General features: G+C 31.8%; 1 protein-coding gene and 1 long non-coding RNA gene across 6 annotated transcripts in view; one reads left to right on the top strand and one right to left on the bottom strand.

Annotated features, from left to right (window-relative positions):
- LOC100878472 (uncharacterized) overlaps positions 1–27,614 on the bottom strand; it is a 422,291-nt gene that overhangs the window by 267,959 nt on the left and 126,718 nt on the right. The window lies entirely within an intron of this gene.
- LOC143264756 (uncharacterized) lies at positions 1,509–26,702 on the top strand. The gene is made up of 3 exons (XR_013038684.1): positions 1,509–1,761; positions 4,309–4,472; positions 25,403–26,702. It is a non-coding gene; the product is annotated as an uncharacterized LOC143264756 (long non-coding RNA).

A 27,614-nucleotide genomic window follows, 5' to 3' on the forward strand; every position in this document is an offset into this window, starting at 1 on the left:
CTTCAGAAACATTTTTCGCGTTATTTAAAACCTAACAATAAGTTTGATGTATTTAAATAAAATTTAACACGTTAATTGCCACAGTATAAATGAACATTGGCGGTAAAGCATATATTAAAATTCTAATTATCAATTTAAAATACAGTAAGCTAACTTTCAAAATCCTAGATTAATATCTCACATTATGTTATGCACTATTCAAAATTGACCTTTCCTGTATTATTATTATAAAATTATTAAGCATTATTCATTAATATTATTACTATGTTAATTATTAGTGACCACCATTCCGAGTTGAAAAATTAAAACCAGATTTTGCACTTTGATGTCTGAATTTATCTCTTTTTGCAGTGCAAGATTAGAATTTACAAAACCTGTTTAATTCCGTAATACATTATAAACATCAGATTGAACGTTGAAAACCTAATCTGATCTGATATATTCCAAACTATATATTTTTTATTTTCTACTGTTCATATCAATACGTATCTAAACACAACTACTCTTATAATTATTATTTATGATGATTTCAGCACATAATTTCCATTAAATAAACTACAAATTACTTGCATATACAAATGTAGAACAATCATTATACCTATCAGCAATAGACTTGTGAACATGAATAAAAGTGTAATGAGCACTGTTTAATAAATTGATGTCATAGTTTATCTTTACGTTCTGCGCAATATTCACTGAATTTCAAGTTTTTCAGTCTTGTTCTAGATAGAATTTTTCTGTCTAAATCAATGAATTTTTTGAAAAGCATATAGACATATATTTTCTCAAAAATATTCAAAGTTTAGTTCTGATTTCAAATTGCTTCATTTTTTTATCAGGTTTAATTTTCATTTCAGTCTGTTATGATATACTCATAACCGAGGTTACGATAAAAGTAAGAATGGTACAAAGCTGAACTGAACGAAACAGCGGTTTACTATTCTTTCTTGAAAGTTTCGCAAGTGAATGTCAGATTAAGAGTTGAATATTAAATAACTATGTACAGAAAAGGATAAAGTTGAAAAGAACGGAATAAAATTGACCCAAGTTAAGCCAGTTAAATTTACAGTGAAATTAAATCGAACATACTAAAATGATGTTTTACTTTTTTTACTGTGAATGGTAATCAACGCGCTGAGAAATAAGTTATATTTGAGTCGATGTAAACCGCATATTATTCGAAACCTTATCCCGCTAGGAACACAAAGAATCGAGGGATCGCATCCAACTCGAGCACCATTTCTTTTCCAGAGAAAGTGCAATAAGTTTAAAAAAAGGGAGAGGACGAGACAGTTTACGCGATCTTAAGGAGTATATAGAGTGTAAGATAAACGATGTGTTACAAGCGTCAAGCGACACCCTTCAACTGTCGCGACCTATCAACGCGTCCTGCGCCCTGTTATGTTCCTAGTTTCTCGTAACCTGTTTTCCCATTCCAATTGAACGACACCGTACGTCGGAACGTGTGGAAAAAGAATCCAACACACTGGGATTTCTGGAGAAGTTGCAGAGAAACAACGCGTCACGCATTACGCGACCAATATCGATTTTACTCGCAGTATTCAGTTACCTGACTATCGTGTCACTTGTGTCGCGAAAATAGACCTCGAGCTCTGCTCTTCCGTTCGGCAGCTTCCACGCTCATATTTGAAGATTTTACGTTGATTTGGACCGATCTCGATGAACGGAGGCATGAAAAAGATGAAAACGATAGCATCGTTGGGAACTTGTTATTGCGGATAATTGGAGATCGTTAGACAGGTGAAATGGCTTTCGAATGTTTTTCGAATTCCGAATGATTTTTAGGGTGGAATTATTTTTAGCTGAATATATTACGATGCAATTTCGCTTTGGTGACTTTTAGTAATACCGACAATACTGTACAAAATTGCAAACTGTATAATATTATTGGTACAAATAACCTCAATATGAGCGAGGATTATCGGCCTGTTTAGGTGTCACTGCTGATTTCTATTATCAGCTTGCAAGTTCCAGTTCACTTTCTAATAAATATTCAACAAAATCGACACGGTTCTTGTTTTAATATTAATCCACAAAATCTATTAACATATTCAGTATTAGTGAAAAATTAATTACGAATTGTGATTTATTTTATTAAATAAAAATATGACTCAGAATAATTTCAACGAAAATTATTATTATAAATGTAGTTTAAATTACGGTTAAATTTCGATAAAACTTTAATCAAATGAAATTCAATAAATGTTAGCTAGCAATAGTATCCACACCCAAAAAGTAGAATTGGACTAATGTCCAAACAAGAGATTGGATCAGAAAAAGAGGACGATTTCACGACAATGAATTTGGACTTCGACTGCGAGAATATTTATAATATTGACATAATGGCATAATTGTGTTATTAATAGACGCGATTCGAGCACAATATGTGTTTTATTGAATAATAAAATTCTAGTGACCACAGTAAAATAATTTATATAGTACTCTAAGACAAGCTATCAAACTTTAACAATGTGTAACTTTTGAAGCAATGGATTGCGAATATTATATTTCATATAATATTTATTACTGAGTACTATCTGATGGTACTACTGATAACAGTACTAACAAGGGACATTACCCCATCGACACACGCCGATTTTGATGCGCTTTGAGTATGATATAGAACGAAAAAAAATATTTAACACGTATTTTTTTTTAACGGCCACGGTTCATGCTGAAAGGGTGAAAATAGCCCCCAAAGTTGGGGTTGCAAAACATATTTTCTCGAATATCTCAGGAACTATTAGGCCCAGACAAAAAATTCAAAGTGAAAATTTTTCTGTTTTAGAAGGCCAATAATTTGACGTAAGTGGATTTTTGAAAAATTTCTTTGTTTAAAAAATATGTTAGAATTTAACATTATTTTGCAAATTTTTTTAATAAAACATTGTACCATTTTGATCAAATTTCACATACATAAACTGTGAATCCAAAGAAAAAATACGGATAAATTGGAATATTTATTATAAACAAATTTGTTATAAACAAATTGTATTTTGCAAAATTCGTTAACATCCTGTTATTGTACGTAGAAAACCATACAACTTTCCTATTAGAAGTTTTAATGTATCTCGTATGGTTTTCGAGATAGCCAAAAGGGGTCGAAACTTTAAGGGCTCGTTTCACCCCTTAAACCCGCGTCTCAGCCGATAAAAAAAAATACGTGTCCCTTATTTTTGCCTGCTTAACAAACCTACGAAGTTTCATCAAAATCGGAGGGGGATACTTGCGTGCCTTTCCTTGTTAGTATGTATTGTTTAGAAAAAAACATTTGCTGCAGGTATAATTTTATTTATAATACAAGAATATTATTTTAAACTTTTTTAAGAAAACTAAAGACTTAGAGAAAATATAAGTTACATAAAATCTATCGTACGCTTTAATTTATCGTACAGTTTCGCGGGTAAATGATTATAATTTAAGTGGTGTTTTCTTCGACAGCTTGTAGCCAATAATTAATAGAACAAATATTAATCTTTTGCTAATTTTACATTTCTGATTTTACTTACTTTATATAAAAAATATTATATATTGTATAATATATAAAAATATATTACTTTATATAAATATATTAATAATATATAGCTACGTTCTATACAAACAAAATTCTTGATCATTATTAAATTATTATAGTGATTATTCCTACAAATACCCCAATTTTTAAACTTAACTTTTCTGAATCAACCATTTTAATATCGCAATACATAAACGGGATCGAATCAACGTTAATACGTTTCGTAGAATCGGTTTTTAAATTACTGTTTATACAGTAATTTGAACCTTAATTAAATCGTAATTATTCACTTTTATTCGCAGAAATGTGTGAAACAGAATGAAAAAAGTAACCTTGTAATTCATGCGTGCAATTCATATTTTTCGAAAACAAAATAAAAAACTGTAAAATAAAACATACTCGTAATTATTAACATGAAAACGAATAAACTATTATAACAATTTTTATAAACAAATTAAACGATTGTTAAACTATCATTTACGCTTAAAATAATTGAATTTAAATTGAATGTTATATTGAAAGTGTTGCGTACGCTGACCGTTTTTCTATTTTGGTGATGTTTGTTTGAGCGTAGTCCGAGACCAACGCGAAGCAGGAGTTTAGTCTACCCTAGCTTTCCCACTGATCGGGATTTTCTGATTTGGTATCGCACAGGAATTTTCTGGCGACTCAGGGCCAACGCGAAGGAGATTCGTCTCATGAAAACTTCGCGTTGGTTTGTTCCCACAGTTTCCACCACCACTCTTTTTCACTATTCCGCCAATATTTTTCAGGTATAAAAAAGGTTGTGGAGAAGACAAGTCGGATCCAGTTAATTCTTGATCGTATAGCTAAAAGGAACCTCTATACGAGAGCTTATGGAGTCACTAACGTCAAATCTAGAGGAATCTTTCGCCGAGATCGGGTTACAGTTCCTGTCGAGTCTATTAACCATACAGTACGTAAGTCTGCCGTTAGACATTATATCGGTTTCTCTTGAATCTCCGTTTGTTCGTTTTTCGTTAAAAATAATTTTTAGAAAAAAAATACGCCGACTTCGAAATGCACTAAAAAGTATAAAATAATTTCTATTTCCTAATGAAGTAATTTCTATTTCATTCAATTATACAATTACGTAACAGATATGAATGAAACCTATTTACTCGTTAGGTATTATATTAAATACATTTCAACCTTTTCGAAGGCGGCGCAAAATTAAATAACATATTCAAAATAATCTTTTAATTTTGCGCCGCCTCCGAAAAGGTTGAAATGTATTTAATATAATACCTAACGAGTAAATAGGTTTCATTCATATCTGTTACGTAATTGTATGATTGAATGAAATAGAAATTACTTCATTAGCAAATAGAAATTATTTTATACTTTTTAGTGCATTTCGAAGTCGGCGTATTTTTTTTCTAAAAATTATTTTATTTCACGCTTTTTATCGGCCGGCAAGACGTGTTTGTAGAAACAGTAGAAAATCGGCGACTGCATGTTGACTCATACACCACCAGAGACACGGAGGCATACGTAGAATTCAATATATTAGTAACAATAGTTTTTCGCTAATAACTCGAAAACTAAAGCTTCCCCTTAATTGTGGATAAGGAAAAAGTTGTTCAGAATCGTGGCCCTGATAACATATTAAAAGGACATGAAAATCGTCCAAAGTTGATTTCAAAACTTTTCAACAATTTTTCGCTAATATCTCGAAAACTAAAGCTTTCCGCGAAATTTTTATATGAACAAAATTGTTCAGAATCATGTCCGTGATAAGATATTAAAAGCGCACTGAAATCGAGAAAAGTTTATTTCAAAAGTTGTCAGTTTTTTTGCAATAACAATACTTTGCAATTGAAAAATGAAAAATTTTTTGATAATGGTACCAATGGGGAGTCAGAGCCTACCAGATGCAAAAGGTTTCGTTCCGATCGGTGCATCCAGATAGGCGTAATCGGCGGGCACACATAGGGAAAAAAAAAAAAAAAAAATATATATATACTGATCGAATTGAGTAACCTCCTTCTTTTTCGAAGTCGGTTAAAAAAAAAATATACTGATCGAATTGAGTAACCTCCTCCTTTTTCGAGGTCGGTTAAAAACTATAGTGGTGTTCGAATATTTTCGTGACCGACTGTATATATTAAACGGAGATAATTTCATTTAAAATCATAATATTATCGTATAAACAATAAAAGGGAAAATATTTACTGGAACTACATTTTTAATTGCAACGCTATTTTAAACTTTCGTAACAAAAGAATTATATGAGTTACACGAAAAAAATGAAGATAACTGACTGTATAATTTCAAAAATAAAGCTTTAAGAAAAAGTAATTACATTACGCATCCATAGCTTATATTCAACGATATAAGATTGACTGGAAAAATATTTATTTTTTCCTTATTTTATGCGATTGAAGCATTTTACTTATTTTATATCAATATTACATTACAGGATATATGCTATTTTAACCAATTTTTTAATTAAAAATATTTTATTTGTCAATGTTTATACCTTCTAAAAACTCAGCAACTTTAAAACTTTTTTCTTGGATCCACGTAAGATTGGAAGGCTCATGAAAAATATTTAAGAGTAATTTTTTAAAAAACAAAGAATGTTATAAGAATTTAAATTGTAACTTAATAAGAATTTAAATTATACATTTAATTTAAATTATACATTTAATTTAAAATGTACAGGAAAAGTTATAAAAAATAAAAGGAAATATAAAAATATGGCAATGATCGAGATGCGTATTCGCTGCATTATGTTTTATCTCTACATTCTTCGGATATTGATGTATCTCAAAGAAAACTATTGTGACAATCTTGCGGGTAAATCCATCATTATTGCAACCGAGCAAATTCGAAATATCATATAGAAAAACAGCACCAGTAACATATTCAGAGGTTGAATTTGAAATCTAATAACATTAGATTCTATTAATTAATAAAAATATGAAATTAACGTAAAACAAATAATAGAATTTTATTTAAAATAAAATCACACTCTTGGCATTTGATGATTACAAATGCTATGCTCGCGTATTAATCGATAAAAGTGAAGCTAGCTTACAACACAGATATATGAGTGAAAAGTTAGTGAATGTGTTGGTTACTATCTTCTTTAATATTTGAAGGATATGGAGATGTATTCGAGAACGTAAACCTCTCGTTGATTGCTATTTTCATTTATGTTATTCTGATTTTCCTCGACTGTAATCTTCGACTGATTTATCTGTAGTTTCCTTCAAAATTTATTTCTGAGATGCATTAATATCTGAAATACGCATAGATAGAATGTAATGTTTAAATATGTGATAGCAATGACTATTAGTTATTTTTTATAACTTTCTCAAGATATTTTGGGTCAATATTTATAATACTTTGATTTTACTATTCTAGAATATCTTATATGAATTCTTCGTACTCCTGTAGAATCATAAATGATTATTTTTTAATATCCTATTTAATAATTGGATTTAAGTTTATAAGCTTCTATGTCATGAGATTAATTTATTCAACATTTTAAAAACGATTATATATTCTAACAAAAATGAGTTTTGTAGTAAGTTCAAGTTAATTTACGTCAAGTTAACTCGTACAAGCTATATATAATTAAAAACTAGTTCGTACGAATTACGTATACATAAATAATTAGAAAGAATCAGAATAATAGTCGAAATATAAGAAAAATAATGAAACTATATTAACTTTGAATGTAATTAGAAAAGAAAATTATATGTTGATAGAATTTAATATTTCTGCGATCTTTCTTTTTCGTATTTACTTTTTTAAGTATTTTGCGTAATCTGATGATGTATGAAATTATTTTAATCGACAAATAAATCCATCCTTCAGTAAATTAAAATAGATATCTACCATATTGCTTATACGTAACATCGAGCGTGAGCGGGTTAATTAAGCAGTGTTAATGGTTGAAAAAATTTGTTTTCCACAAATTTGAAGTACAGTTCGTCTACCTTTTCCAGGAACATTATTACGGTCGCTAACCGCATTATAATGGGCAGTATTGTATTGTATTGTATACTGTTAGAAAAAGATATTTTACATAAAAATACTATATTTCTGATACAGTAGTAAGATTCTTTAATCTTAATTTGTTTTTCATTCTATAATAATACCTTAATTTCCAAATTTAAATTTTAATCTTTTGAACGCTACTTAAAAAAAGAGGTGTCTATGATCTGTCTGTTCAACTGATGAAATTCACAAAAAATAATTTTATGTCCTTTTTATTCCAGCCATTATAACTTTTACAGAAAGGACTTTTTACTATAATGAATACAAAGTGGCGAGAACAAAGAAACAGAGCCTATCTATCTCACACAAAAATTAGCTCTTCACATATGTTAATATGGACTTTCAGTGCAATCAAACCTTTGACGTATCTGTTAAAGGCAATAAATTAATAACACAAAATACATAAAAATACGACACACTCAAAGAATAAAATATCTATATTTTTATAACTAAACTAATTAAATAAAACTAGACTTTACATCAAATATTAATATCGGTGGGTAGCACCCAATATTTACTTTCTTGTTTTTATTCAATTTAAAATAATGCCCGACACACATGCAACTATAAAAAACAAATTGCCTAAAAACATTTGTGGAAGTGGAGAAAAGGTGTGTTACTTTCATTCCACCCGTACTTCTGTCTCCACTCTCTGAAAAATGATATCACTTTTCTCTAGAAAGTATTATATTAGGTTGTCCGGAAAGTTCTTCTCGTTTTTTTAATAGGTGTTAAGTTTGAAATATTTTGCGTTCAGTGTATTATTCTTAAGTATAATAATATATAATCCGTTCTGTTCTACCACCCTTCTGCCATCTTTCTGGAAGCCTCATAATGCCACTTTTCCAAAATTCTCTTAGTTTACTGTTAAAATATTCTTCAAGACCGATTTTTATTTCATTAATTGATGTGAATTTTTTATTGCGAAGAAAATTTTTTAGGGAAAGCAACAAATAATAATCCGATCACGCAATGTCTGGAGAGTATGGGGGATGTGGTAGAACATCCCAATCGAAGTTTAAAAGTTTCTTTCGCACAGGTAAAGAAATGTGTGACCTCGCGTTGTCATGGTGGAACGCGACACCACGTCTATTCACCAATTCTGGACGATTTGTGAATATAGCTTCCCTAAGTTTTTCGAGTTGCATGCAATATTTCTCGTTGTTAATTGTTTCCCTTGGTTTTTCATCGAGGTAGGCCTTGATAAGATCGGTATCAGTGGTGGATGGACGGCCGCTGCGAACTTCATCTTTAAGATTGAAATTTCCGGCTTTAAACCTCCTAAACCAATTACGGACATTTTGAACAGTTATAGAATGATCCCCATAAACATCACAAATCTCCTTTGCGGTATTTCCAGGCGTAATGTCTCTTTTAAAACAGTAAAACATGACATGACGCAAATGCATCTTTTGATCTTCCATCTTTCACAACGCGAAAAATACGGGATTCAATTTCTACTGATGCTTAAAACACTCCTCTGGTAGTGCCAGAGAATGACACTGGACCAAACAATTGATTTTGGAGTGATCTGGATGTTTGTTTACTTAAGCACAACAATGTAAAGCCTAAAGCGACAATCGCGAAAAGAACTTTCCGGACAACCTAATACATACTTTTCCACAATGGTATTATTATATTTGTTACCACATTTGACCATTAAAAACCATATTTTTTCGAAAAAAAGTTGACCAACCTAGGTATTATATATATTACGTACACAATCGTAGGTAAGTAAAAATGTGAATAATATTGAATACTGTATAAAATGTGTAATTCATGATGCACATAAATATGCTGAAGCTTGTAAAAGTACATAATTAATCAATGTGGAATGACAGATTACACCTTAATGTTCAGCATTATTATCGTTAAATGTACTGAAGAACTTGATGTCGAAATGTCAACTTTAATTCCCATTTTACGTGATGAAACATTCTTGGCCTGCAATTAAATTACGAAGACAAATTAAATTCTGCACTTTAGGTGTAACGAAATTAATAGACACAATGAAACACATATTTTCACCACTAAAGATATAATAAACAATTCACAGTACAATATATGAACAATTTGTGGAAAACATAAAACTTCGTGCTATTATTACTTCTGCATTATACATATTTCGCATTTTATTGTAGCAACGATGAAAAGTTGCAAGACGAAGGTACATGTATTAATGTTTAAATGAAAATCGGAATCTTGTATTATTTAAAACGACAATACTACTTCAAATGCAAATTTTCATTTTAAAATAAGTATTTTCCTATAAGGAACGTAAGTTCCTTAAGTTTAATTTATAAAGATTAGTGGTATTTTAAAAAATCATTTTTATATCATAAAGCAGAACGATCAAGTTGCTGAAGTGTTCAAAACATTATTGAAACATAATTTAAAATAAGAAAAACTTGTAAAACGTATTGCTTGGTTCAAAGTGTAATGAACTTAGCATGGAATAGTATTTTATTAATCTATATTAATCTTTAAACGATAAAAATAAAATTCAATGTTAGTTTGGTATTCACTTTCATTTCTCAAATTTAACACTACTCTTCCAAATACAGTAATTATTCGACACAAGAAAATCTTTCGGATCTGAATTTTTACGGATATCATACATACACTGATGTTTTGCCAAACGTGAAAAAGGACAGCGAGTAAAACATGTCCGTCACTTGCTTTTTTTTAGCGTTTTTTGCACATCGAAAATGATTATCGAACTCTTGTATTTTATAGTAGTATTTGTTGTAGCTTTTATTATTCTTGATGAAAAAATGAATTGAGTATGAAAAACACAGAATATTTATTTGAACAAAATAGTAGTAAAAGCAATGGATACTGCACATAGAACGCTGGATTTTTCCAACGAACGTTTGATCGCAATTTCACTTCTTCAGTACTTCTCGCATAGACACAGTTATCCTTCTAAGTCAATTAATTAATGAAATATCCTTAGAATTAAATTGGAATATTATTTAATTATAACTTTACTAGTTTTCGTTTAAAAATTTGGATTTAAATTTTTTGATACTTTATGAACTTTTTGTACGATTGGACTACAATTGATCCGATTATCAATATTTGGAAGGTATCGCTTTAGATATAGTTTAAAAATAGTATTGTTTCCAGTTCACAAAACAGCACATTAGGAGTGAGAAATATCCTGTGAAGTAAGATATCATTATAAAATAATATAGATTAAGAGAAAAAATATACGACACGCGTAAATCTAACCGAAAGTTTTGATGAATCTAGCGACGAGAATAATATGAAATCTCGGCCCGAATACTTCCTCGGCCACGAAGTAGATAACAACTTTGAAAGTTAGAAGAAACCTATCCGAAAGTAAAACAGACTCGTCTGAGATATTTTCCGTCAATGGTCGGTGCTACCGAGCCAACTGCAAATAATAGTTTATCACTCCTGAACGCGATGATTCAATTCTGACAAAGAAGGGTAATACCACGACGGAGGATAGCTTTAATAGAATTTCTTTCCCGATCGGATTCGAAGAATTATATTGAATTATATTACGACGAACTGCCTCAAAATCGGTTTTGTCAAACGCAGACAAAAGCAGAATTTAAAAAAGTGAACAATATGCGACTACATCAAACGTGAATCAATTAATTTTAACAGTATTCGTATATCAGAAGAGACTAAAAAGTACTACTTCTCTAGAACTGATTAAAATGGAGATAAATGAATGAAACAGACTGGAAACTGCAGCGGAGGGTATATTTTATAAAGTTATCATTTCTGGACCGTAACTTAGTTACAATATCGTTGATTGAACAAATTAATCAATTTTATCTTCATTATTCCTTTTAAAATATCCTGCATCCTATTAATTATTATTTAAGCTATAAAAGCTTCATTTTTTAAATATTAGTAATAGTAACAATATTCGTTGTTTCAATCTAAATTAATTGCTATACTTTCCAACCTTTAGACTGATTGCGTCTTCATTGCGTCTTCATCTTGTCTTTATTTCTTGAGAAACAAATGGCGTTGAGGAAAAAAATATAATAACATTTCTTTTAATACATATGTTTTTCATTATCTGACAGACTATTGAAACATTGAAACAACATATTGAATTATTTTTAACATTCATATATTATAATTTTAATACTGATTTTTACTGTTATGGTATTTGCAAGACAATGAATGTACAGTCAAATTGATGAACGTCGAAAATTACGACTACAATTACAATTAAATCGTAGAATAATAATTGTATCTAACAGCGCACTAAGTTAAATTAATAATGAGGAATTTAAGAAAAATTAGAATAGATTTTAACAATAATTTATTTATACATATGTTAGCGTCAACGTATTTTGGAGGGTCGTCGAGGGCAATTAGCCTGTGCTATTTTGTCTTTGAACGATTTATGATAGGGATAGACTGCGTGAGATCTAAGCGAAAGGTTGTTTATGAGAGTCCAAGTGAGGCGACAGATGATGGCTATTGACTTGGAGTCGGGTGGTCATCAGATGTCGCAGGACTGTGTGTTTTGTCAGTTTGTGAGACTGTAGAAAAGGGCAGGCAGTTTGTTATTCCTTTGCCTAAATGAATAGGAACGTTGTTCCTTAAGGATCTGGCCACGGAGTGGGGAAGGCATTCTTGCCTTTGGTAAGAGGACTGAGTTGGACCTCTCGGCACTTACCCCAGAACCTTGTGATTATTCGGACTTTGCCTTTGTCTTTTTGCCTAGCCTAATATTTTAAAAAGACTATTTTCTAACATATATATTTTTGAAACTTCGACGGTTATTTTAATAAATATAATTACGATTTAATATATTCATGTACATGTATATAGGTTAATTGAAACTAAGATTTATTATATATTTTTGAATATATATTTATTAAAAGGAAATTCTAAATCTAAACATTTATGAAGTACACATTTATCTACTAAGGAGGACGGTGACTCGAGGGTCATATTTTCTACTATTCCTACCATTCATTTTCAAAATTTTTAGGTTTTAAAATTGTAAAATTTCCAAGTTTTCAAATCCTTAAATTTTTTAGCTTTCTAAACTTCCGTTACAGAACATTATACATTCATTGCAGAGCACTAAAAGTTTCATTAATAATGATTTATACTAATTTGTGCATATCTGTTGGAAATGCAATTCACGACGGTTTTCCTGCATAATCGAGTTGTGCCTTCTTGATTGTTTTTTATCAATGTATGAGCACGTTGACAACAGTTTTGTTATAATCTGTTCACTCTTGTTTTTTAATCGCCATGATATATACACGTTCAAAGTTAAAATGTTAAGATAAAGTTTTTACATCAAGATATTGTTTGCTCTTTATTCGGTTATAAAACTCTCTGCCTGCTCCTGTTCAATAATATCACAGTAACACTAATAATATAACTAAAATAATCAATTTTGCAATAGAAAATAAATTAGTACAGTAACTCAATAACAACAAATATAATTAAAGTTTCAGCTTTGATTTACAATTAATTGTAAAAGCAGTTTACAGTGATATAATAATTTAAAAATAATACAAAATGGAGAATGCGTTATTAAACAGAAATAAAATTAATATTAAAAATATTAAACAATTAGGTGGAAATAATAGACGACATATCCAATTTAATATCACAAAAGACAAATTAAAAGACGCAATACCTTGAAAGAATTTTTTTAACGAGATTTAAACTGAAAACAAAAAGGAATATTATGCCGTACATCACATTTTCAATTACGACAAAATCATCTCTAAAAATTTTTTACGCTTCAAAAGAAAAAAAAAGATAGTAGGTTTGATGTCAAATTCTCGTGAATTAGTAACTACTTTCTCTAAAAACTGGATATCATTAGTTTTAGTTTTTGAAGTTATAGTATTGTGTAAAGACTTGTCAGGAAATCAGCATAACACCTCGGGACTTCTCCTTCTTAGTCACAAGGAAATTTATATTGCTTCAAAATGTAAATTTTGCCGTGAATATCTTTGTGAGAAGCTTTATCGCGATTTAATGACCGATTCAACAGATGTCGAATAATCCGTTTCTCCCGTATCGCTCGGTTCACTTTTCAACCGGTTAAAAGGTCGACGCTGACGCTTAACGCGAGTAGTTTGCATGGTGAAATGTTCGAGCCGTGTTTCAGCACTTACGCGGTCGTTGCTCGTTAGCAAAAGGGAAAAAAAAAGAAAAGAACGCTAAAGCCGCGACGCGTCTCTTCTTATGGAAGGTTCGAGTTGAGCGGGAAGTGTAAAAATGCCGGCGAAATGAAAAACAGCGAGGGGAAAAAAAACGAAATATGGGACGTGACGCGTATGCGCACACAATTATTTCTCTGAATATAACCCTTTTCCTACTGACCGACGATACAAAGGAAAAACGAGATAGGGATAGTAGTTTCGGTGACTGCAAATTCAATTACACGAATAAGTATTTCCGATGACCACGCGTGGAATGCAGACTTTCGTAATTCTTGAAATCCCTTCACAATTTCGATCATAAAGGATCATGCATTGATAAATCGAGGTGAAAATATGTTCGATTATTAATACAAAAAAAGTTGAGAAAAAATAGATACACTTTTCGAGATATTTCAGAAACATGAGTAATAGGTGAGAACATAGAAATCTTGATATCTTTCGGATGTTGCACGGAAGTCAGGGAAAGTAAGAAATATCGACTAACCGAGGAAGATTTACTGCATGGCTTTCGCTTTTATGGTTTCCCGTAAATATGACATGATTTGGTGGTTAGATTATATCGACGTTTTTCGCGAAAGTGTAAATACAATATGAGAAAGTAGTACGTCTATTGATACACATATTTAACTTCTTATAAGATATATTTTACTCCTTTAATCCTTAACGGTCGCACTGAAATAAGAAACGACGACAGCCAATTTAGCTTCAATTTTAGCCACTTTATACTCAGAAAATCTAAATAAATACCTTCTTTGAAGCCTCGATATTTTTACCATTTTTTCTTCAAACTGTTATATGTATCTCAAGAGAGTTCAGCAAAAATTTTTGCACTTTATATTAAGATAGAATTTTTCTGTGAAAACCGTCATTTTTCCAATTCCAATTCGCGTTTTGTTTATATTTATCGTTTAAATTTACTGAAATCAGCTGTGAAATATATTAAAATAATTTTCAAAGATTATTTGTAATCTTTTTCAAGTTGAAGTAATGAACACTTAAAACAAATTCGAAAACAAATCTCAACTCATTTCTCCGTAAAAGGTAAGAGAAAATTGTATGTATAATAATTATTGTTAAATTGCAATAAACAAAAAATTCCAAAAACACGTATCCCCTATTTTGATCCATATTTTTCGTATACAAATCTGCAAAAAAATCGAACTGCATTTAGGGTGAAAAATTGAAGAAAAAGTCTAATTTTTTAATATATTATTTAAATAAATAATTTCTTCCGAAATTTTTGTCACTAACTAAATTCCTGACTAAAAACTACAGAACTTAAAAAGAAATTCACCTTCCTACACCCTCTAGTTTCCGAAATATTAAAGAAAATGTGTTTTCAACTCGGAACTTTGAGGGCTATTTTCACCCCCTCAACATGTCAACGTGTCAAATGATTTTTGAAAAGCTACCACATATGTAAATTTCATTAAAATCCGCGTGTAACACCTTGGTGATATCCCTTGTTAGTGAGCAGATGTTTTTTCTTATTCTAATGAAGTACAACTGTTAAGGATTAATTTTGAATAACAGATTCGAATGTTTTACAAATATTTTAGATTATAATGAATGTTAGATATGAATTAAAATTACAGGATGATTATAATAATTACTGTTTTCATTTTTTCTTTTCCATTATAAGGGACTATTTATTTTAAATTACCAAAAACAAATTACTATTTTGTTAGTCACATCAGTATGTATAATAATTTTCACTGATCTTATAGAAGCAATAAAAATTTTAAAACGTATTTAAACGATTTACAATAAAATAAGACGTTAGTATTTTGCATTTCTTTTTTATGTAAATACATTCAAAAAGAGACAATTGTATCGTTAATTCCAAATCTACCAAACCAGTTGTTATGTACGCCAATGATTTTTTATCCTTTGGAGTTGGATGTTCCAGAATAGTCAAAGACCACCGCAAAGAGGGAATTTAGTCTTGCCTAGCTTTCCCAGCTATCAGGGTTTCCTTATCAGGCTTCGCTTGAGAACATCTAACGTCTTCGGACCAACGCGATGAAAATTCGTTTGACGAAAACGTCGCGTTGATCCGTTTCCACCACTACTCGGTTTCTACCCATTTTTGGGGTATAAAAAGGGTTGTGGAGAAGACGCATCGGACCCATTTAATTCGAGAACGCCGTCTAACGTGTGTTACGTTCCGAACAGGAATATTTTTCAAAATTTCCTTTGTAGTTCTCACCGACCGGATGTGTATCGATAATGCGTATTGCATTCAGGGAACACCTTGATCGAACGCAGTAACGGTCTTTTTATGTTATTAGATAAACTATGTTCTGGCGACTAAACTAAGATTGTTAATATAACACATTCCTTCCTTGAAATCAACGTGGTCCCACGGCCAAAATTTTAGATCATTTTACTTCTCCTAACCGCCAAATATAAACGGAAGTCACACTCGTGTGGTCCGATAACGCCAAGCGTTCTGGAATGTTCCTCAAAGGCCCGCGACGCAATATAGAATTGTAATAGAAATTGTCTTGTAACATTACAGTATTATATAAATTGATCATAGTATTTCATTATACCGTTACTATAAATACGCATACGTCAATCAGTCCTACAATAGTTACAGTACCGAGCGCAATTTAACTTTAATAATTGTAAAACGAAATAGATCATGTTTCATTCTAAATTTTTATAATGTGTGCAGATTAACATTTTATACTGTATTGGTTATGCAAGTAAAAATTATTTAATAGTTAATCAATAGTCCATAGCTCAAGAGTAAAGGAAAAGAACTATATAGGAAGAGAGAGAGAGAGAGAGATAAGAGCTGGACAAGGGAGGAACACACATGCACCCACCATCACCAGCTAATTAACGAATCACGGTCTCTTACGCATTGGCCTCACAGCCTAATTCGTTAGGCGCATATGAATGCAACATAAACAATTTCGGACTAGGCCCACTCTGGTCTTCTGCGAGAGGTGCAAGTTGCAACACTCTTCGGTGTATAATCGCGAGGTACGTGTCCAGAGTCCGTGAAGTGGTTTAGAGACGAGTTTGTTCTTGATTTTGTTAAAGTGCAAAATTCAGACAAAGACTCTATTTTCACGTAAAGCTTTCGCGTTAATAATCACGTTAAATTTTAATTCAATATATTATTTTATTTTTCCATTCAATTATATTCAATTTTATTCTTTTTAATTTTTAAAATATAATTTTATTTTATAGTTTATTTGAATTCAGCAATTGGTCAGTTTCAAAATTCTCATTGGTTGAGTCCTTACATGTGTGTGTGTTCTTCCCAGGAACCAGGCGCAGCCGTCATTTCACATTTTGCAAAGGGAGTTGTTAATTTTAAATTCATTCAAATACAGATATTTCGGTGAATTGTTTCCTTTATTCTTCCAGCTATTTTATGAATTTTCCGGCAAGTAAAGCCAGTAGTTAATTATTTAACTTTGGGATTTCCCTCACTAGATTATAATTTTATTTTGTATTTGAGTAATTGCTTCTCCTTCAAATCTTCGAATTGCGCGTCTCGGATATTTACAATATTTCTGTTCAGTTCATTGAAATTCACATTATATTATATACGCTACCATTCTCATCGTTTCATATTTTATAAAATATAATATTTTAATTGGTTTGAATTACATTTCTTTAATTGCCTCCGTCATTTCCCCTAAACATTGCGATCTTGTGAAAGGGCCCGTATGGGACTAGCGTGTCTCCGGATCCACAAAAATATTAAGTCCCGTTAACAATTAATTTTGTTAGGGTAAACAAACCTTCGAGGCTTTATACGCGCGCTTCCCGCACGTAACACGTGGAACCTCTGCCCGGACCCAGTTAATTCTCGAACGTGGACCAACGAAGAACCTCTGTCCGAGTACAGTTAGAGTCACCGCGTTGAATTAAAAGAAGTCATTTCGAGCGAGGTCGGATTAGAGTCCCCTTCAAGCATTAATAACCATACAGTACGTATAGTTTACTGTTAGGCATTTTTCTAAAGTATTTTTGGGTCCCCGTTTCGCTTGTTTTTCATTAGAACTAGGCAGGATTAGATTCTCGCTTTGTCGGAGTTGAAACTATTCAAATTCAAGTTAAAAGTCAAATCAAGATCAATTCTTGTAGCATTACCTTAACCGACAAATACACTAGAACATTTGTAATTCCGGTTTTGGGAAGAATATATTTTAATCATTTATTTCAAACGTAACTTTGCCTTTGTTAATTATAATCAAAGTCCCAACAACCCACCAGTCGGTATATCTTAGCCGCTCGATGTATACTGGCATATCTTTATTACGAGCACAAATACTAACATTTCCTGTGACACCCGGCGTTAGCCATACGTCGGCTAGTTCACCATAACCAACCTCCTGGGGCACCCGACGTTAGCCATACGTCGGCTCATCCCCGCGTCTATTTTCCTTCAGCGCTCAGGTTAAGTAACAAACCTGAGTTAGCCTGGTAACACTACCATAACCAAAATACAACCCCCAGCCACGCGGCTGTGACTCCTCTGGCTCGTAACACAGTCATTTAACCAGTGTGCAAATTATCTTTTATAAGTCATAAAAAGTTGTCTGTGCTGAAATCTGCGTAGATTTTTACTGAGGTAAAGGACTAACGTATATATTAATTTATATGCTATCGTTTCTTTATTCATTGCTGTATTTTAGTCTTAATTTTAAGTTACGTGTGCGGTATGCGCCGATAAGTATAGTATTAAAGACTCAGTTTTTAATCACTAAAAAATAACTTTCACATTTTTTAAAATCACTAAATAGCAAAAGTAAAAAAATCTGAGAACTAGTTTATTATTATAGTGAATCTATATTCATCTCTAATCTGATGTTTATAAAAATTAATTAATTATTATTAATTTAATTATAACATATTTATATGATATCCTTACCCATTTTGTTTTATATGACATCCTTATTGATTTTATTTATTCGATAAATTAATTATTAATTAAATACACATTTTAAATGAAATATATGAACATTTCATACTCAATTAATTATTTTTCGACCTCGATATCAGAGAGATTTTTTATAATAAAACATGATTTACTGCATGTGAAATCCAGCAAAATTTCACTGATTCTGTAGCGATGAGTATACTTAATACATCTAAATGTAGTGTATACGTCTTTACAAACATAAAGTCTTTTTTATATCCTCGAGGTGATATTTTTTTATTTACTGTCTTTTTTATTTACCTAACAGGTTATAAGAAATCGTACATATTTGTTACAATTATAATAAAACATAGTTTTTACGATCTTTTATTCTGTACCGAAAGCTCCTACGTTGTAAAATTGCAATAATTGATTATTTAAATATATATAATTGACCGAAATATCTGAATGTCCCTATAGAACCCCGAAAAGAAATTATCAATTGAAAATATTTTTTATTTTGAAAATAAGAAAAAGAAGAAAAATGCTCTACCCCATAATTAAAACTCTATTTTTTTAAATTATCACTGCACTAACCTATGCATCAAATGCTCTGGAATTACAAAAATATATAAAATATATTTTTATAAGTAACATATACTTTTATATATTATTATATATTTTAATATATTTAATATATTTTCAATAACTTGTAAACAAAAGCTCGTAATTCTTCGATGCAAAAATAATGTAAAATATTCACAATTTAGTTATTTAATATTATTAAATATCAAGTAAATTAATTAACGTATATTGTCTAAAAACTTTCAATAACATTGCATAATAAAATACAAACAAACTTTACAACGTTCCCTAATACTCAATAATAAACTGGCACAAATTAATTTTTATTGAAACATGACTAATTCTAAAGGTTACCTAATTTGACATACAACTTTCGAAATAATTTGCAATTATATAGCAATTTTTCAGACTAAATTTTTATTATAAAATTATTATATTTATATACTAAACTGATCAGGAACTGAGTTCTTGACGTCGTAGGCACAAAAGCAAAATTGATTAAAAATAAGGTTATTTTGTGGTTACAGTGCATAAATACATTTTAAATCAGAACATTTTACAAATATACATATTTATTTTTCTCACTGCTGGTAATATAGGGGAAAACAACATTAAACCCTTTCAAAGGGTTGAAATGTATTCGTGAATCATTTATACATATATTACACAATAAAGATAAAAATAGAAAACAAAGTGATTTTTCTACAATTGTTAAATAATTTAAAAATGAAAAAATAAAGATCCCTCACTGAATTTATTTGGACTTACGTTTTCAAGTATTAAAGAGAGATTCAAAGTGCGCGCGAATTGTTCTCCCGCCGGGGCCTCTTTCGGCCAGTGTCTTTTTTTGTTCTTTCGACTTCCGTTCCTTCTTCGCGTGCGAGACACGTTGCGATATGCACGTGCAGAATTCTTTTGTGTTAACATGTTCTATATTACATTAAACTTATATCAATAGACTTCTTGTGCCGTTCATTTATCGCCCACAAAATAACTCAACAGGTTATGGACCCAGGGCTTAAAAATAAAACGTGAAAAGACTAAAAACTAAAAGTGAGGTTAAGTGTGACCACGACCATGTGTTCGCGAAAAATTAATCGGGCATCATGAGTTGTTTAAACGTACAGAAAATTGAAAAGCTGTGCAATGATAATTACGAGTCATGGAAAATTGAAATAAAAAGTATTTTGCGACTCAATGAACTGTGGGGTTACGTAAGTGGCACAGAAGCGAAGACTGAACAAAATGTGGCCGAGTGGACCGCGAAGGACAAGAAAGCACTGGATTTAATTATTTTGAGCCTACATAAATCCCAATTTAACCATGTGAAACGGGCTGAGACATCATTGGAAGCATGGGAGGCGTTGAAGAAAATTCACGAATCAAAAGGACCCATGAAGCAGTGTGTTCTCTTCAAATAACTGTATAGGATGAGAAAGGAAAGTAACCAAAATATGGCTCAATATATTGATGATTTTATTCATAAATTAGAACAGCTCACTGAAGCAGGCATAAAATTACCAGATGCTGTAATACCAATAATGTTGTTATCCTCTTTACCTAATGAATATGAAACCTTCTGCATTGCCATAGAATCAAGAGAGAAGATGCCTACGTTGGATGAATTAAAGGTAAAATTGCTTGAAGAGGATATCAGGAAAGCAGATAATGAGGCCATAAGAGAGTGCAACAAGGAAGTAGCGTTGTTGACAGATAAAGGAACCGCAAAGGACCACAAGCTACAGCGAGAACCTTTTCAAAAATTGAAACATGATAATACTCAACATAAAAAGTCCAATGTGAAATGTTATACGTGTGGGAAGACTGGCCACGTAAGTAAACAATGCAGAAGTAAAAGAAAATTCGCCCCATTTAAGAACAATAGAGAAGAAGCTATGAGTGCCTGCGCTTTAAATTCAAGTCCAATTATAACTGATCAATGGTGCCTGGACAGTGGAGCCTCAGCTCATATGTGTAAAAGGAGGAAAGAGTTTGTTAACATGAATGAAACCGAAAAGGACAAGATTTGCACTGCCACAGACAAATGTACAAATTCCTTAGGAAAAGGAGACGTCAAACTGATTATAAAATCAGATAATAATAATTCAACTATTAAATTAATGAATGTCATGTGGGTTCCAGAATTCCGAAACAACCTCCTATCAGTATCCAGTATTACTGATAATGGCTATACAGTAACCTTTAATAAACGTTCAGCAATGATAAGACGTAAAAATGGCACGATTGCGTTAACTGCATAAAAGGAAAACGAGTTACATATAGTAAAACCTACTGAGGTGCGCCAAGCAATGCTGTCAAAGGTAAAAGATGATTAGACTCAACAGATGGCACCAGAGATTAGGCCACTTAAATATGAATAATGTCAGAAAATTAGTTGAAAAGGATATGGTGCAAGGGATGAACATAAGCAAACGAGAGATGAATAACATAAATAAATGCAAGGTGTGTGATCTAAGCAAAATTACCCAATTGCCATATAAAGAATCAAACAATATTGAAAAAGACGTGCTGGATCTGGTACACACAGATATCTGTGGGCCCATGAGTACACCTTCTTTAGGGGGAGCCAGATATTTCGCAACCTTTATTGATGATTGCTCAAGATACACAGAAATAGTCGCTCTTAAAGAAAAATCAGAAATTTTGTCGGCGTTTAAAGCTTACAAATACCGAGTCGAAAAGCAAACAGGAAAGTTCATTACGAAAATACGGAGCGATAATGCTAAAAAGTATCTCTCGAAAGAATTTACAGAATACCTGAAAGAAGAGGGGATAACAAGGCAGTTATCAACCCCTTATACACCGCAACAAAATGGGGTGGCCGAGCGTGCCAATAGGACAATAATGGAAATGGCACGCACGATATTAACGAAGTCAAAATTACCGTTAAGTCTATGGGCAGAGGCAGTAAACACTGCAGTATATTTAAGAAACAGGTGCCCAACAAGAAAGGTAGACATGACCCCCTACGAAAAGTGGACAGATAAGAAACCATATGTTGGATTTTTAAGAGTAATTGGCAGCAAAGTAATTGCTTTGGAGAAGAGACCTAGGACAAATAAGTTTTTACCGCGAGGTAAAGAATACGTTCTAGTTGGTTACGACCAAGAGTCAAAGGCATACAGGCTGTGGAAACGCGGAACCAACCACATCGTAAAGCGAAGAGACGTGCGTTTTCACGAAATAATTAGAAATTATGAAGACTTGGAAACTGAATTACCAATCCATGCATCCCAAAATGAAAACTCGATGGAGATCGATGAACTATATGAAGAAGAAGATACTCGAGAGGATTTGGCAGAAAATGATTCGGAAAATTATGATGATGCTCAAGAGGATGAAGATAATACGCAAGAAGAACCACAACTCTACAAAAGTTGAAGAGGTCGCCCGAAATTATTGCGTACCGGAGCTCGAGGTAGGCCAAAGAAAATATACCATAATGCAGATTTTGCAAATGAAGAGGAATACAAGAAACCCAAGACACTCACAGAAGCAATGAAAAGTAAGGAAAGGCCATTATGACTGAATGCGATGAAGAATGAATATAACGCACTCATGAAAAACGAAACTTGGGAATTGGTGAATAGGCCAGAAAACGCTAAAATACTTACAAACAGATGGGTGTTTAGAATAAAAAAAAATCAAGATGGAAAAGTGGACAAATTCAAGGTAAGACTGGTAGCTTGAGGAAACGAACAAAGAAAAAGAATCGACATCGATGAGGTCTTTGGACCAGTAGCCAGGTATGAAATGATATGAACGTTGTTTGTAGGAGCGGTCGAAAATAAAATGCACGTTCATCACATGAACGTTGTCGCCTCATATGTGCAGGGAAAATGGCGGATATCCTGTACATGCAACAGCCAAAAATGTTCGTACAAGCAAATGAAGAAAATAAGGTATGCAAACTTAAAAAACCGCTGTATGGTCTAAAACAAGGAGAACGAGAATGGTATCAAACTTTGGACAAGTACCTGAAAAGTAAAGGCTTAACAAATTCCCAAATTAATCCGTGCGCCTATATAGATAGTACTAAAGGTACAGATTTAATAATTATTATTTACGTAGATGATTTATTACTAGCATCTAGAGATTTGAAAGAGCTAATAAAAATGAAAGAATTACTGAAAAGAAGATTCGATATAAATGACTTGGGCAAAGCAACTAACATACTAGGCATATCTATTCAACGGAGTGGCGATACCGGGCAAATCAAGATGTCTCAACGAAAATATATAGAGGAAACGCTGAAGAAATTCGGCATGGAGGATTGCAAACCTGCAAGCACGCCATTGGTGCCCCACGAAACATTTAACCAAGAAGATACGAGTTTAACTGATGTAACCAAAGTACCATATAGAGAACTCGTAGGAGCATTAATATATCTGTCAAACGCCACTCAACCAGATATAGCATTCGCCGCAAACGTCCTCAGCCAGTTCAACGAGAACCCTTCCAATTATCATTGGAAAGCTGCGAAGCACGGTTACAGGTAACAATTAGAGTTATATGTCGACGCCGATTGGGCAGGAGACGAGAATAATAGGAGATCTCGTACAGCATACGTAAGCCTGTTAGCGGGAGGTCCCATCAGCTGGGAAATCAAAAAACAAAAATCCGTTGCCCTGTCGACAATGGAAGCGGAATATGTGGCGCTTTCAGAAGCAACGAAAGAAGCAATGTACCTGAAAAGACTGTTTACGCATATGAACTTTAATAATTTAGCGGATGGTAAAACTACTATACATATATTGTGACAATCAAAGTGCAATTCATTTGAGTAAAAATAATATGTATCATCGTAGAAGTAAGCATATAGATATTCGCTATCACTATTCGCGAGAAATGCAAGAACGCGGAGAAATAGAAGTAAAGTATACAAGTACCAAACGAAATGAAAGCGGATATATTAACAAAATCGATATCAAAGAATAAGTTAGAAATATGCGTTGATTTGTTAAATTTAAAAGATTAGATTACGGTATGATACAAAGAATATAGATAAGATGTTTGCATGACTCGCGCAATTAATGGTACACTTTGAAAGGGGGAGTATTAAAGAGAGATTCAAAGTGCGCGCGAATTGTTCTCCCGCCAGAGCCTCTTTTGGCCAGTGTTTTTTTTTGTTCTTTCTACTTCCGTTCAGTGTTAACATATAAAAATAGACATATAAATATATAAATAGATTGCTTGTGCCGTTCATTTATCGCCCACAAAATAACTCAACATCAAGAAAGGCAGGGGAGAGCTATATTTTTATATAACTAAGCAGTGACTAAAATACAAGCTACCAGTAGAAAAATACAGAGAAGAATAACAATAATTCAAAGGCGGCGGAAATGCTTTGCGTCTGTCGGAACTGATAACAAATATCAGGTTACTTCATACATCTACCTGTACTCCTTCTATGGATTTTTTTAAAAATAAACTTGTCTTTAGAAACATACTAAAGGGGGCCAAAATACAACAAATAATGAAACATCAGAAGTAACAACCTGTTCATAAGCGATAATTTACAAAAACTTCATTTTTATTTGGATAAATCTTAAAAGGCATCAGAATAAATTGAAAACTTGAGGATATATAGATAATTACAAAAAAGAAAAAATTTTAGTAACAAATTTCTTTTTCGAAAAGACTTTAAAATCGGAAATTTTAATCAATAAAAGACATTCTTCTCTACGAACTAATTATTAACACGAGTACAGTACTAATTAGTAATAGACTGAAAATAATTTTATCGCCTACTAATAAGTCTCTAAAAATTTAAAACGTTTCACAATTACTTCAACTAAAATTCGGACTCGAATCTCCACTATCATAAGATTCAAAAATTATTTTCTTTCCCATAAAAAAATTATATTATCCAGCAAAAATATAAAAATGCAGATATCGAAAAACAGTTTAACTATTATTCTGTAAGCACAGTATAATTTGTACGATATGAAATAATTAACAAATAAAAAACTGATATCGATCAATAAGTGGTACATTAGTAAAGAGGCTTGAAATAAATGCCATATTAAAAAAAAACAAAGAAAACTGCATTTTCCATAATTGATGCAGCGTGGACGGATGGTAAGAAAGCAGGGGCCATTCATTTCTTGCGAGACAATTTAGTTTTAGCGGTTCCATTATCCCTCCATGTTTCAGGGAAATAATTTCAGGAGAAGTAGAGTGATCGTTTGTGTATTCGTAAACGAAAGCAGATGAAAATCCTGACTGCCTCGGGGCATTATTCCCCAGAAATAAACCAACGATCGAAGTTACCATCAAATGCATCTCACTGTTTGAAAACAGAGGAAAGACATTTGCATCGCCTACAGGGACCAGCCAACCACCGACGTCATTGAGGAAACATTCAGAATAATTATCGCTCGATAATAACGTCAAAATGGTAATTTTATGAAAATTTCTACGTCAGTCGATGTTACAGTTCAGCTACTTTTCAGACGAATTAAACAAACATATACGTGGATAAAATACTTCATTTCAAATAAAAGATAAATGTTCCAAAAATTGTTTCCTTGTAATAGACAGATGAATTTGAGTTTGTGTATTAATAAAGAATTTGTGTATTAAACAGTTAAGATTTCAATTGTTTATTTGCTTTGTGTGAATATTAAATAAGTATTTGCACTATGCACTCCAATATGAAAATTTGAAAAATTTTTAAGTTGCTTGATTTTGCTTAGTTTCTATGTTTTTAAGTTTTGAAAGTTTCAAGTTGCAAATTTTCAAGTTGTTTAGTTTTCTAATTTTTGAGCTTGTATAATCCAAATTTTGAGATCCTGAAAACTTCTAAATATCTAAAGTGTACAATTTTTAACGTCTAAATTTAATAGAACCTAAGATCCCAAATTTCTAAAACCTAAGTTGGCAAATTTTTATACTTTTAAATTTCTAAAATCTTAGATTTTCAAATTTGCGGATATCCAACATTTTTAATTAAAAAATTCCCAAATATACAGATATCCAAATTTTCAAATTTCAAAAATTCTCAAATCTTAAATTTCTAAATTACTAATCTTTTATTACATTTCTAAAATTTTAAATTTTTCAAACATTTAAATTTCTAATTTTTTAAATTCTTCAACATTTAATCTCAAATTTCTTAAATTGTGAAATCTGCGAGTTCCTAAATTTTTCAAATTTTTAATACCTGTAATATTCACATTTTTAAATTACTAAACTTATTGTTGATTGCAGGAACGCGAAATATTTCATTTTAGTTTATAATTATTGGCATATTTTAGTTTGTCGCGATTTGGTGTTATATATGTAATAATTTGAGTTATGAGGACGTTTGTAAAGAATGCAAGGGGGTAACGAGTGGAAATGTGAGGCATAAAAATTGTTAATTATTAATTGTTTATAATTTATTGTTATGTTATGGACTGGTTGGCGATCTCTTTGCGGCGCGGGGGCGCTTTATGCGACCCTGTGGTCGACAAGCCGTAGCTGGGGGGGGGGGGGGGGGGGGGCGTTCACAACATCCCTCTGAGGCCTCCATGAAGCCCCGTGAGGGAGATGCATTGCATCTCCTGTTGTGAGGGTCGACGGACGGAAATTACTTCGGTAATTTTCCGAGACGTACAGGCTAACCTAAGAGCAAAGCCACCAGGATTTCGAATCGTTTTCGGATCGATATCGTCCGCAGTGGGGGTAGGACCACGTGACTCAGCGGGGTCCGTGCCGCTACGGAACGATACGCGCTTATCATTCGCTCGATAGCCGCCTCGCAATTCGGTCGATATTTACGCCCTTGCTCGTTTCACTGAATTTATTGAGAAAAACATTTTCAAAATTAATTTTCTTTGTTAATTAATTGATTGAGTTTTCACGTTCCTTATTTTGTCGATTACTATTTATTTTCACAATTATTTCGTATTACTTAACATATATATTATTGAAAATTGTTTGTTAGTGTTCATATATTTAATATAATATTGTACATATTATTTATCGTCGTTATTGTGTTACGAATTGTATACTTTGTGTTTTGTAAATAAATATATTTAATTAATCCCAGTTCAATTTGTGCTTCTTTTATTTTCCTTACGTTTTCAACACTTATATTATTCTTAAGAAATTTTTCATTTTTAAATTTTCACTTTCCTAGATTTTGCATCTTTCCAAATTTTTGACTTTTGAAATCCTCAAATGTATATAAATTATGAAGCAAAGGATTTAAGATCCTTTAATATCTTAATTCTTAAGATATTAATCTTGAGTCTTATTATTTAATTATAGACAATTTATAATTTATAAATATATCGTTTTATTTAATGGTGTTAAAATTTGCATATTACGCCCTCAGCGTTTCCTTTAATTGTTTTTTTAATTTTACTTTACAGTAAATACA

Source organism: Megachile rotundata, chromosome 7 (assembly GCF_050947335.1).
Source record: "Megachile rotundata isolate GNS110a chromosome 7, iyMegRotu1, whole genome shotgun sequence".
Lineage (NCBI taxonomy): Eukaryota > Metazoa > Arthropoda > Insecta > Hymenoptera > Megachilidae > Megachile > Megachile rotundata.